This window comes from Rhopilema esculentum, chromosome 5 (genome assembly GCF_057945365.1).
Source record: "Rhopilema esculentum isolate cy_ngs chromosome 5, ASM5794536v1, whole genome shotgun sequence".
In the NCBI taxonomy this organism is placed as follows: Eukaryota; Metazoa; Cnidaria; class Scyphozoa; order Rhizostomeae; family Rhizostomatidae; genus Rhopilema; species Rhopilema esculentum.
The window spans coordinates 43,004-54,755 of record NC_142819.1 but is presented as its reverse complement, the minus strand read 5'-3'; the positions used below and the strand labels follow the sequence as shown (position 1 = coordinate 54,755).

The following is an 11,752-nucleotide window of genomic DNA, read 5'->3' as shown; positions in this document are numbered from 1 at the left end:
GAACCGTTGAAATGTTTGTGCGGCGTTGCGAAGACCAAAAGGCATTCTGACAAACTCAAACAATCCAAAAGGGGTACTGATGGCAGTCTTTGGCACATCATTGGGATCCACTGGAATTTGATGGTAGGCACGGACGAGATCAATCTTTGAAAATATAGTTGCACCATGCAGCGTTGCAGAGAAATCCTGAATATATGGGATTGTGTATCGATCTGGTACTGTTAGTTTGTTGAGGGCTCTGTAATCACAGCAAGGACGCCAGTCGCCAGGTGTAGGTTTAGGAACCATGTGGAGTGGAGACGACCAACTACTTTCCGAAGGACGAATGATGCCCAATTGTAGCATGTGGTCAAACTCGGCTTTGGCGACAGCTAAACGATCTGGTGCAAGGCGTCGAGGCCGGCAGTAAACAGGTGGACCGTTGGTTCGAGTATGATGGGTAACAGTGTGTTTGACAGCAGATTCTTTATAACATGGACGGGCCAGTGCAGGGAACTTCTTGAGAAGGGCTTGGTATGGAGAAGTTGTGTCTGGAAGAGCAAATATTGGCCTTGGTGAAGAGTGTGTTGATTTGATACCATTTACAGATAAGGTTGTTGTCGTATCAATTAATTTACGTTGGCGCACATCCACTTTCAAGCCAAAGTGGGCAAGAAAATCAGCAACAATAATAGCAATTGGGACGTCAGCAATAAGAAAAATCCATTGAAAATTACGGCGAAGTCCTTAATCCAGAGCCAAGGATTTTTCACCATATGTTGAAATTTGAGATTTCTTGACAGCTTGTAGAGTGATAGAAAAGGATGCTGCTTTTCAAAGCGTGAAGGAGGATAAACAATTACGTCAGCGCCTGTGTCGACAAGAAAACGTGTGCCAGTAGGACGGTCTGTGACATAGAATAGGCGACTTTGGTGTAGGGTGCCAGGAAGACTTGTCGCCTCTAGCCGCTGGCGGGGAAGTTTTCCTGTTGCTGAGAAGCAGAAGGCTTGAATGTGAAGGAGCATGGTGGATTGCATTTGCGGGCAGCAGAACCAAAACGCCAGTGATACAAACATTGAGAACTTGCGCGACGTTCAGTGCTTGAATTTCGACGATATAAAGAGCGTGATGGAGTGGGACTGCGACCACGTGGACCAGAACGAGGTTGTGAAGTATAACGGTTGGCCAGAGCTTGTACAGTTGGCCAGAGCTAAGTATAACGGTTGGCCAGAGCTAAGTATAACGGTTGGCCAGAGCCAGAGCAGATAAGGTGCTTATTTGCTGACGGAGTTCGGCAACTTCGCTTGGTGGTGTTGTGTTGGAGGCAGCAAAAGGAGCAACAGGGGGTGCAGGAGTAGCCACTTCCATTATTTTATCAGCAAGTGTTGCTAAATTTTCAGTGGAAACTGATTCGGGAGTAGAGGCTAAAATTGGCTGAGCGTTGATAGGCAGCCGATTTAGAAATATTTTTCGCAATAGGCTTTCCTCTAAACGATTGTCACCAAGAAGTTGTCGCATTTTGCGGAGATGTTGCGAGGGCTTTCTATCACCAAGTTCCTCTGAAGTCAAAAGCTGGTGAAAACGTTTTTGCTCAGAAGCTGAAGTGCGCTTAATCAGTTCTGCTTTGAGTTGATCGTACGGCTCTGCGGAAGGAGGATTGACAAGCAGGTCGCGTACCTCTTGTGCAATTTCAGGTTGCAGTGAAGCCACCACATAGGCATATTTGGTGACTTGAGATGTGATATTGCGTGTTAAAAATTGGGCTTCCACCTGTGCAAACCAGACAACGGGATCAGTCGGCCAAAGCGCAGCGACTGGAGATAGCATGGCATTGGAGAAAGTAAGCGAACCTGTTGAGGTGCTGGCAGTTGGTGTCTCGTCATTCATTGTTAAGATTGAACTTTATGAAAAATATGGCCTATCAAAGCGAGGACACGAAAGGAACGGCACGGAAATGTAGGAAATTTGACAAGGGCAAATCAAATAAAAAGCGTGGTCACCAATTTAGTAAAAGCATTGTTGTTTCTTTTACTAACTAATTTGTGTGTTAGTTTGTATATATATAACTTCTCATATCTAGGTGTGTGCAGAAGCGAAGAGTTGAGACGACTTGTTTTTCTCTGTACCAGAACTCGATTAATCATTTTTACTATCTACAAAACTATAATAAAACAGCTCATTATAGGGGATTAACTAAAAGCGAATAGAAAAGCTAGGCTACAAAGCGAATGTAAATACAATAGGAATATAAGCTGTTGTGCGTAAGTGCAAATATGTGGCTGAGTATATGGCTGATTAAGTGCAAATGAAATGTCGTATTATGAGTTCACTATATATGTGTACCAAGTTTCAAATCGATCAGAGCAAGTTGAGTTTTGCGTATGCACCGTAGATCCTTTGGTGATACAAAGCCCAAATTTGACACCAGAGTATCTGATTATCTACATAAATACGAAGTTTCAAGTCTATTAGAGCGAGTGATTGGATAATTAAATGTTTTAGACAATCGATGGAATTCATATTTCGAAAATCGAAATATTTAGCGTTTGTGCCCCTACAAGAAATGATAGTAATGGAGGAATCTGTTTGGTTTCGAATAATAAAGCTTGAGCACGGATACACCGGCATAAAAGACTGAAGCACAAGCAATCCACCTCTTTTTGCGATTATCGTAGTTACAGAAAGACATACATACTTTTCAAAGTGAAATTAACAGGTAATTTACCTTTACTTTCAACACTTTTTTATTAAATATAGATGTTTTAGACGCATATACTTGTTTTTAATTACTTATACTTGCTTTTTATTGTTAATAGTCAATTTTTTTAATTACTTGCGATAGCTTATATTCCTTTTAAGACATTTTTTTTAAATTGTTGCCCACCTGAAGCGAAATAGGCTGGTCTCCACGAATCAGCACTTTGAAGTAAGGTATAGGGGTGCTGAGAGACGTCGCTTCAGGTACCTTAGGTTATTGTGTTTGTGTGCTTACAATCCTCCGTTCAGTGCTTAGTACCGACCTTAGTCCCTTGACTTTGTACACATGAGTATTGAATAGTCATCTTGTTGAGGTCTAAAGATGTGCACGGGGAGCGTTTGTTACACTAACCAATAATTAGGAACAATTAGATTTTTTTATTTTTCTTTTCATTTTATTCCCTGATTTTTTTCCTGATTTATTCTAAACATATAACAATTTAATAAATACCACTACATTAAATGTTTAGATTACAATGGAGTACCAAAGCGACGATATGGTAGCAAATAACGCCAGAGAGATAAGATTGAGGAGGAGTGGGTATATCCTATGGTCAATGAGATCAGTAAATCGGAGGATGCGGTGAGTACATTTTTACTTCAACATTTTTTTATTTTAAAACTATTAATTTTTACAACCATCATTTTTTCGATTGTTGTAACAACATTAGTGGTTGGATTGGGTAATTTTTAGATACAGGTTGTGATGTTAGGGTGTTTTATTTCAGGGAACTAACAAACATGTTCCCCGAACCGGCAACAACATCCGATGATACAGACATTGAGGAGGAGCACAGCAGGGAGGAGACGAATGCGAGCGGAGGAGGAGGAGGAGACGAATGCGAGCGGCAACCTTCCTCGGAACAGCCCTGAGGATGGAGGTGGGGGAGCGGTCACAACAAGCGCAATCACCGGAATCAACGCCACCCCCCACATCACCAGAATCAACGCCGCCCCGTTAAACGAAAGTCATTAATCATATTTGCTAAGTAATAACTCAATATAACACTTGTCTTCAAATTTATGTGATATATCTTCCAATGTTTCCCAATCAAAAATTTGTATGTTAATTGTCTTTTTCTCAGATGTTATTACTGTGTGTGTTGGTAGGTTGACCTTCCTAACTTCCCTGTCATTCTCGAGAATTGCCAAGTCTAATTATGGAACACTGTTTTTACTGAATATAAGATCAGAATACACAGCAATGATACTTTTATTTATACTTATTTCTTTCTTTGGAAATAAAATGCATCCAAACATACTACATTTTGCAACATTTGTTATAGAGTTTGGTAATTTCAAACTTCTTCTATTTAACGTTAAACAAATTTTATTACTCATATTACTGGTCTTATCTTCACAGTAATCGAGGTCTCTCCAATATATTGCTTTGGTGAATAGAATGATGGTAGTTTTATAGGGCTGTCTTCATCATCCGTCAACATGATTGAGATCAGTTGAAATTGAAGGTTTTCTTTTTGTGTAAATATGATGCTCTTCGGTTCATAATATTTCACATATGTGTCAACTTGTGTATCATAAAATGTAAACTTTCGCAGAACTTTCTTCTTATCAAGACCTGCTAGGTAGTTATTTTCCAAAATGTCACATTCCACATTGATAGCTGATTCTGGATTAATGTGTATACCAATAAATTTTAGTATATTGCACCGATTGTTTATTTCCTTTTTATATAGATACAATGTCATGATTTGACTGGGAAAAATATTATCATGTAATTGGTATTTAGGAACTTTAATCACACCAAGTTTAAGCTTCTTTTCAGGGGGTGGTGAATGTTCGCATTCGCTGATGAAATTCGGAAGACACACCAGAATTTGAGTGACAATTCTCTAATTAAAGACACTCTAATAAACACCTTGAAGACTGACTGAGTGCAGACATGGATAAAAAATAATAGTGACGTCGAGAGACTGTGTAAATTTATTGTGAATGGGAGAACCCCTCATGAGCGAGAAGAACACTTGTGCAAACTCTTTCTGCTAATCTCCATCAGTAGTTCAATTGTTGTCACAATATTTAGCCATCAGAAATGTTACTGTCTTTTTATGTGAAACCTCTATATCTAATGCGCATGCGCAAAACACCTAAAATCTCAAAAACTATTTAATCTCAAAAAACACCTCCTCATCCTACACGACATCCTTCTACACAGTGACCTCCTACGCATTCACCTCCTCCTGCAAATCACCCTGCTGCGCAGTGCCAGCTGAGTTGATATCATCGTATACTTACCTACTTATATAACCATGATAAAAATTGATACACAGAATCCTAACGATTCCTTGTGCTTATAGAGAGACGGCAGCCCCTTCTTTCCAAGAGCCGATGGCAAGTGATGCCACCTAGGAGTTGAACCCAGCCATCATATATTACCATGTTAAAAATTTATAAACAGAATCCTATCGATTCCTTGTGCTTAAAGAGAGACGGGAACCCCTTCTATCCCATTGCCAATGGCAAATGACGCTACCTAGGAAGTTGTACCCAGCCACCATATATAACCCAGCTACCACAAATGACCATGTTAAAAATTGATACACAGTATCCTACCGATTACATGTGTTTATAGAGAGGCGGCAATCCCTTCTATCCAAGTTCACATGGCAAATGATGCCACCTAGGAAGTTGTACCCAGCCATTTTATATAACCATGTTAAGAATTTATGCACAGAATCCTAGCGATTCCTTGTGCTTATAGAGAGACAGAAACCCCTTCTATTTAAGTGCCCATTGCAAACGATGCCATCTCAGTATGATTGAACCCAGCCATCGCAAAAAACCATGTTAAAAATTTATGCACAGAATCCTACCGATTCCTTGTGATTATAGAGAGACAGAAACCCCTTCTATACAAGTTACCATGGCAAATGATGCCACCTAGAAAGTTGTACCTAGCCACAATATATAACCATGTTAAAAATTGATATCCAGAATCCTACCGATTCCATGTGTTTAAAAAGAGACCGAAACCCCTTCTATACAAGTTCCCATGGCAAATGATGCCACCTAGGAAGTTGTACCCAGCAATCACAAATAACCAAGTTAAAGATTTATACACAAAATCCTAGCGATTCCTTGTGCTTATAGAGAGACGGCAACCCCTTCTATCCAAGTGCCCATGGTAAATGATGCCACCTAGAAAGTTGTACCCAGCAATCATATATAACTATGTTAAACATTTATGCACAGAATACAAGCGATTCCTTGTGCTTATAGAGAGACGAAAACCCTTCTATCCAAGTGCCCATGGCAAATGATGCCACCTAGAAAGTTGTACCCAGCCACCACATATAACCATGTTAAAAATTTATGCACAGAATCCTAGCGATTCCTTGTGCTAATAGAGAGACGGAAACCCCTTCTATCCAAGTGGCCATGGCAAATGATGCCACCTAGGAGCTGAACCCAGCCATCATATATAATCCTACCTATTCCTTGTGCTTAGCGAGAGACGGCAATCACATCATCGGGGATTGCTTGCCATATTGACAGGACTGGTTCTAGCTGCCCTGCTGAACCGAACTTCCATCCATGAGATAAAGGAGATGGAGGAGGCTTTTCTTTGTGAAAGTGTCTCCAAATGTAAGATTGATAATTTGCTCTTCGGCAATGTTTTGCCAGTGAATCCTCAGCAGATGGAAGCTTCTCTGTATTCTTCCTCTTCATTAAACGCCATTTTGAGGATCTTGCTGCTGCAAGGGATTGGCTAGAAAGATCGCGATAGACACATTTTATGGTGATTTTTTTTAACCTTCGCATAAGCTCTGGACATGACTCAACCTGTAGTCCAAGATCACGAATTAAACTGGCAAACTCTGGAGTTCTTTTCACTTTCTCCAACACTGAGACTTTTCCGTGACCAAAGAAGCCAATGATTGCATCTGCACCTGTGAAGGCATCTATTTGCACAAGGACTGAAGCTAGCTCGAGCATATTTTTTGACAGATTTGGTTTGCAGAGGCTGTGCCTGTTTGTGTTGCTCGTCAACAGGATCACAATTCCACTTTTGTAAGCAGCAGCTGAGATTTTGTACAAGCTTCTCGTCAAACCTTAAATTAACTGAAGAGTTTTCGGAATGGCTACAATCCTTACCTTTAATGCTTGCAGCAGCGTGGAGAGCCTGGCGTGTTGACTCTATCTTGCTAATCGCTTTTGTGTGTGTGTGTAACATGCTCTCGTTTTTGGTAAACCCAAACCACCCGGATTGTCATCTCTATTCATTGATCAAAGGGCAATGCGCTGAATATACGTCCACTGATTGATGGACAGAATATGCATATCAAATTATCTACAAGTAAATAATTAAAATAACAACAAACGATTGATTACCTGAAAAAAAGACCTTTGTCTTGTAACATATGTCAACAATATATCACTCAAAGCTGTAATAATGGGATCTTCACAATTATCAGCAAAGTCTTTGATGGATGGACTACGCAACCATGTAAGAAAGCATCTCAGTTCTTGGGGCTGTTTTTCTTCTGTGAGTCTATCTGAATGTGGTGGCCATTGTTGTATGGGCTGATTTTTGAACGTGTCTCGTAGGTGATGTGCGACACTATTCATTGAATGTTCTTTGTCGATTCCCCATGAGTTTATCGCTACCTCTATGTACGTCCCCCCGCTCTGGCTATCATACACAATAGTGCTTTCATTTTTCTGAAATCTGTTATGGAAGCCTAGCTCATCACCAAAGTTGTCTTCTAAAATCTTCTTTACATATGAAGTCTTTTCACATTCCGGATTATTAAAGTTATCAAGAAGTTTGTTGTAATCGTTCATTAAGCCTTTTAATGTTCTTGGCTCCCTATCTTTTATTACACATTCCCTTAAATGCTCGACAAATTATTTGGTTGACTTCCTCATTCCCAACATGCTGAACATGTAGTGTTCCTTCTTCTTGCCTACCATACTTAATGTGCTGATTCCAGCAACTCTTATGATACCTCACTTTGCGTGCAAAGGGGTCTTCACACTCCCTAATGAAGTGGAGAAGCCTTTCTCGCACTATCTCATCTTTCAGAAAGATGGTTGCAGATTTTAACTTCATCCATGTACTTTTTTGCTCCAAGAGATGCAAATTTGAGGTTTACCTATCACGATGCTTCGCAGTGTAAGGTTCTTAGCATGCAAATTTCCTGTCTGAGACCGTCGATGAAGAGAAGATATTTTTTGCTGGAAATTGTGAATGCGGCGTGAAATCATTTGACTGTGTACTCTCGGGAAAATTGTCTTGTTGCTTTTTTCGTGGCAAGGCACTTTCAAGTCTTTTGGAATCTCCAAGCTTTAACCTGCATGTCTTGTGAATACAATTACCTTCAGGCACGCTTTCCCAAGTTGTCTCATGTGTAAATTCTTCTGTATGGATCTAATCCCATCCATTCCTCGGCGATAGCTTTGAGATCCTTCCAAGCCCGGGTTTCTTTTCTCTCTTCCTTTGAATCGATACTGTGACATGAGATAATTCAAAAGATACTGTTTGAATGCTAAGATCAAAGCAAAAGTTTACAACCATGGTAGATTTTGAAAACTGTCCATGGTAGATATCGATATTATGAAAACTGCCCTTTCAGTTTCCTGTAAGTGACGTCATCGACCTTGAGTGACGTCATAGCATAAATTGCTGATATCATAAAAATATAATTTGATGTAAATCTCTCGAAAGATTTCCTCACGAGGAGTCAAATGGTGTATAGTTTGAATGAATTTGACTTACTTGTCTCGAGTTTTAAAATTAAAAATGACTTTACAGGTGCATATTTTATGACGTCATTTTCGTCCCAACTAAAGACTTGATGTAAAATGATGTAAAAAAAGGAAAAAAGTTTCGAAAAGTCTCCATAAAACTTAATAAATGCCAAAAATCTTGATAAATCTAGATATATTTGTGAAATTCCCTATATATTCCATTACTATCTATGAATCCCATAAATCTCTATAAATCTCATAAATCCCTGAAAAATTGCAAGAGATTTATAAATCCATAAATCTCGTACGCTCGTAAGAGTGATTTGCCCCTCGAGCAGTCTGGTGCTCTCCTGTCCACTTTAATAGGATATCTTTCTGTGTAAGTTCAGTCAAAAGAGCTGCCATGGTTTCAAACTGAGGGATAAAACGCCTATAATACCCTGCTAGTCCTAAGAATGATCTAAGCTTGTCTAGGTCAGTTGGTGGGGGTAAATCCTGCACAGCCTTAATTTTAGATGGATCAGTATAAAACTCTTTACTTGAGACACAGTGACCTAAATAAATGACCTGCTGGACACCAAAAGAGCATTTGAAGTCTTGACATGCAGCCCATTTTCACAAAATCGTTGCAAAACAGATCTTAAATGCTCACAGTGTTTTTCAATTTTGTCAGAAAAAATGATTTCGTGATCAAAATTACAAAGGCATATATCATTGGCTCCGATGCCAGTAGGAAAGTGGAGGGGCCAAGAGATAATTCGCCTTAATAATACGCCTTATTTATGATAATTCGTGGAATAACACTCGAAGTATGCAATCACCTGACGTTGATAAAGGGGAATTAAACTTATTCGCTAAAATAAGAAGCGAATTAACTGTCAATGATGATGCAAGCCTAATTCTGCGAGGATCACGAATTGTTCTTCCTAAATCTCTCCGCTATAGAGCCATAGAAATTGATCACAAAGGATATCAAGGGATCGTCAAAACCAAACAACTTCTACGAGAGAAAATTTGGTTTCCTAACATCGATAAATCTGTCAAAGATTTGCTTGCAAATTGTCTACCATGCCAAGCCATTGGTCCGGAAAATAGGCCTGCCCCATTACATATGAACGAATTGCCTCCGAAGCCCTGGCATACCGCACACATTGATCACTGTGGACCGTTTCCTACCGGATAATATATTCTCGTGGTCATCGATGGTTGCTCTAGATTCCCAGAAGTGGACAATGTGCATTCCACATCAGCCTCTGCGATAATTGCTAAACTCGATCGAATTTTCGCAACACATGGATTGCCCCACGTTGTAAAAAGTGAAAATGGCGCACCATTTAACAGTGCTGACATCAAAGATTACATGAAAGAAAAGGGCATACATTTTCAACCCATAACACCGTTGTGGCCCCAAGCCAATTCCGAAGCTGAGAACTTTAACAAACCAATGACTAAAGCCATCAAAGCAGCACAAGTGGAGGGGAGAAATTGGAAAAAAGAGCTTTATAGATTCGTTCTAAATTACCGTGCCACTCCACACACAACGACAAAATATCCTCCAGCACAGCTATTTTTTAATCGCAAAATTCGAATAAAGTTAGCAGACACAGTGGAAAAGATTCTATCGCCCTTGGACGAAGAAATTCGCAACAACGACACACAGGCAAAGGCAACGATGAAGCAAAATGCGGACCGGAAAAGAGGAGCTAAGGAACGTAAAATGAGTATTGGCAATTTGGTACTAATTCGACAAAGAAAGAGAAACAAGTTAACATCCAAATTCGATTCGAAGCCTTTTCGTATAGTACGAATAAAAGGAACGATGATCACAGCTTGTAGAAATGGACAATACGTAACAATGAACATTTCATTTTTCAAGCCAATTCAGGAAAGAAAAGATTTGGAATGTTATAATGTACGGATGATGAAAAATCATTAGAAATACCTGCGACCGGAGAAGGGCAGCAAGAGTTAGTTGTAGAGCACGAGGCCATGGTGTAAAACGTATTATATGTGAGCACATGATTAGGCCCTTTTTAACAACATAACAGTGGTTGGTTGCATTACCCCTTTCTCTAACATTTCAATAACCTGTTTAAGAATTTCTCCTCTGTGAGGATAAGGCAATCGCCGTGGATGCTGCTTTATTGGCAATGAGTCACCAGTGTTTATACTATGAGAAAATATCGAGGTATGGCCTAAACCATCATTAAAAACATCTGGAAAAGAAAGCAATGTCTCAAGAATCTGTTTCTGATCTGACTTACTAAGATTGGGACTGATAGCTGCATATAACTCAGACAAGGTAACTAAATCAAACCCATTTTTTTGAACACTAGAACACATGTTGTCCATAGGTGGACTAGATGAGACTGAGGGTAAAACTAGCCAAAACCTTTTTTGACCTGCATGGATTGCAACAGAAGATCTGGTCGGATTGAGAATTCTCACTGGTATCATCTGTTCAGAGGCTTGACTAACTCTGTATGCAGTAATATCGGACGATTCAGAGTCTTCACTGAGGCTACATACCATACCTATTTGTTCTCTACAACTCTTAGAAATCTGATCTTGTATAACACTTTCTGTTCTACCTGGGATGGATATAACATTGCTTAGGGTTACAAAGACTGGTCCATAGTCTGATGATTGGACAAAAACAGGTAGATCTTTCTTACAAGATGAATTGACTGGGGCAGAGAGACCTGGGGGTGATGGTTGGACAGGAAGAGACAAAGGGGTCAGAGGTGTGCTGCCATGGGGCCCAACAAGGCAATAAGAATCCGCTACAACAGTCAAATGCAAAGAATAAAAGGTCAACAAATCTACACAATGCAGAGGGGCAAGCTGATTATCACATACCAAAAACTCTCTCACATACAAAAATTGGCTTCCCGGAAAAGACAAAGAAAGTTCCGCGGAATCTGAAGAATTTAGCGGCTGTCTGGAAATAGAAACAAAACTGTTGGATATGCTTCGAAGTGGAGGAGGGGCTTATTTTTGGCGTGCACAGCGTTTAGAAATTCGCTGAAAGACATTTGAACTAAGCAGGTGTAGCATGTGCTTCCCGGAACTGATTGTTATTGTATGTAATTTAATAATGTCATCGTCTCTATCTGAATCTTTGTACTCTGTTGTTTGTACAGTATGTCTGTTGTTCTGTCTTGATGTGTTGATTAACAAACTGTGATGTTGTATAGAATGATTAGATCTAGATTGTAAAGTCAGTTGTTGGATTGAATATGAACATATGAACATTTGAACTTGTATTTGTCTTCCTCGCTACAAATTTGGTGACAGGATTTTG

General features: G+C 39.7%; 1 long non-coding RNA gene across 1 annotated transcript; it reads left to right on the top strand.

Moving 5' to 3' along the window:
* Nucleotides 1-311: 311 nt before the first annotated feature.
* On the top strand, nucleotides 312-4,710 carry LOC135685098 (uncharacterized). Its single transcript, XR_016143777.1, has 3 exons — nucleotides 312-2,695; nucleotides 3,207-3,319; nucleotides 3,465-4,710. It is a non-coding gene; the product is annotated as an uncharacterized LOC135685098 (long non-coding RNA).
* Nucleotides 4,711-11,752: the final 7,042 nt, after the last annotated feature.